Here is a 2481-nt window from a genome sequence, read left to right as displayed (position 1 = left end):
TCTTATGCATTCATCGATGACATCTAGTAGACAATAGGTATCGTCTATAGCTGGTGCCTTTAGGAATTGCGTCAAAATGAATTCGAATTTTTCCTCACCAACTTCGAAGGTTAGCTTTCCTTTCTTAATATCTATAATAGCTCCAGCTATAGCTAGGAATGGTCTTCCTAATATGATAGGGATGTTGGAATCCTCTTTTATATCCATGATTATAAAATCAGTAGGAATATAGATTTGTCCTATGCGCACCGGAACGTTTTCTAGCATACCTACGGGAAATTTAACAGAACGATCTGCCAGTTGTACGGACATCCTCGTAGGTCTTAGTTCTCCCATTTTTAGCCTTTCGCATATGGATGATGGCATTAAGCTAATATTGGCTCCTAAGTCGCATAGTGCTTTGTCGATGACAAACTTTCCGATTACACAGGGTATGGAGAAACTACCTGGGTCTTTCAGCTTAGGAGGCATATTGTTTTGTATTATGGCACTACACTCAACAGTAAGTGTAACAGTTTCGTTATCCTCTATCTTCTTCTTGTTAGATAAGATTTCTTTGAGAAACTTAGCATATGAGAGCATTTGAGTTATGGCTTCTGTAAAGGGTATTGTAATATTCAATTGTTTTAGAAGCTCTGCGAATTTTGTAAATTGTCCTACACTTTTAGATTTAACAAGTCTTTGAGGATAAGGGATAGGGGGTTTATATGGTGGTGGAGGCACAAAAGGTTCTTCTTTCTCTACGGCGTCTTCGTTTTTATCTTCCTCTTGTTCGTCTTCCTTCTCAGTTACCTTACCTGGGTCTTGATGCATGGATGGGTTTTGAGTTCTAGGGTCGGTCGGTCCGTCTAGTTCTGTCCCACTTCGTAGTATAATAGCATTTGCATGACCTTTAGGATTTGGTTGCGGCTGTCCAGGAAATGTGCCTGCAGGAGCAGCAGTAGGTGCTTGTTGTTGAGCCACTTGCGAGATTTGTGTTTCCAACATTTTGTTGTGGGTGGCTAATGTGTCTACCTTGTTTGCTAACTGCTTGATTTTCTCACTAGTGTGTATGTTCTAATTTAGGAAATCCTTATTTGTTTGGGCTTGGGTAGCTATAAAGTTTTCCATCATTATTTCTAAGTTTGATTTCCTATAAGCATTTTGAGTATTTGTGGCAGCTTTATGATATCCTGGTGGTACAACAGGTGCTTGGTTAGGTGCATACAATGCATTATTATTTTTGTATGAAAAGTTAGGATGGTTCTTCCAACCTGGGTTATAGGTATTTGAGTAAGGGTTTCCTTGAGCATAGTTCACCTAGTCTGTGGAGGTTCTTGTCAAGAGTTGACATTCTAGGGTGGTATGCCCTTGAACTCCGCATATCTCGTAGTTTGGTGCTACAGCAGCCACGGTGGTTGCTGGTGTTATGGTCAAGCTATCTATCTTTTGAGTCAGGGCATCTACCTTGGCGTTGACATGGTCAAGGATGCTTAATTTGTACATGCCGCCCTTCGGTTGAGGTTTCTCTATAGAGGTTCTTTTGCTTCCCCATTGGTAATGGTTCTGGGCCATACTTTCGATGAGTTGATAGGCCTTGTTGTATGGTTTATCCATCAGTGCGCCACCTGCGGCGGCGTCATTATCAATCTTGTATTGTACAAGAGACAGTTATAAAAGGTGTGAATGATCAGCCATACTTCTAGACTATGATGTGGGCATAGCCTCATCATGTCTTTGTATCTCTCCCTAGCTTCAAAAAGTGATTCATTATCCTTTTGTTTAAACCCGTTTATTTGGGCTCTTAGCATACCCGTCTTACTAGGTGGGAAATATCGGGCTAAGAAGACTTTCTTCAACTCGTTCCACGTAGTGACAGAGTTGGACGATAGAGACTGGAGTCAAGCTCTAGCTCTATCTCTTAATGAAAATGGGAAAAGACGGAGTCTTATAGCTTCTGGGCTGACACCATTCGCTTTCACCGTATCCGTGTATTGCAAAAATACTGACAAGTGTAGGTTCGGGTCCTCCGTGGGACTACCTGAAAACTGGTTTTGTTGTACGGATGACAACAGTGAAGGTTTTAGCTCAAAATTGTTGGCTTTGATCGCAGGGGCAGCGATGATGTTATGTGGTTCATCCTATGAAGGGATTGCATAATACTTAAGAGGACGGTTTTGCACTCCTTCGGCCATCTCTGGTTGAATAATTGATTTAGAAGTAGGAATGTTAAGGTCAGGAAGATTTAGCTTGATACGATGTTCCCGTATCAAGTCTCGTATCCAGCATTCTAATATAAGATAACGCTCGGGTTCGTCGAATTGTAGCTTTAATTTCTCGCCTTGAGAGCGAGTACTTGGCATACACTCGACAAATGTAGAAAGGGAAAAAGAATTGTTTGCCTTAGTCTATACTAGGTAACGCTAGAGTTACGATATCGACTAAATTAGTCCCCGACAACGGCACCAAAAACTTGATCGTGACTTAGTAAGTCTATGTGAA

The 2481-nt window shown here is 41.3% G+C and overlaps 1 non-coding gene across 1 annotated transcript; it reads left to right on the top strand.

Annotated features, from left to right (window-relative positions):
• The first annotated feature begins 1683 nt into the window (after positions 1-1683).
• Positions 1684-1790, top strand: LOC127109872 (small nucleolar RNA R71). Its single transcript, XR_007797120.1, has one exon. It is a non-coding gene; the product is annotated as a small nucleolar RNA R71 (small nucleolar RNA).
• Positions 1791-2481: the final 691 nt, after the last annotated feature.

This window comes from Lathyrus oleraceus, chromosome 7 (genome assembly GCF_024323335.1).
Source record: "Lathyrus oleraceus cultivar Zhongwan6 chromosome 7, CAAS_Psat_ZW6_1.0, whole genome shotgun sequence".
In the NCBI taxonomy this organism is placed as follows: Eukaryota; Viridiplantae; Streptophyta; class Magnoliopsida; order Fabales; family Fabaceae; genus Lathyrus; species Lathyrus oleraceus.
Note: the sequence above shows the minus strand (reverse complement) of the source record. Positions and strands in the feature narration are given on the sequence as shown.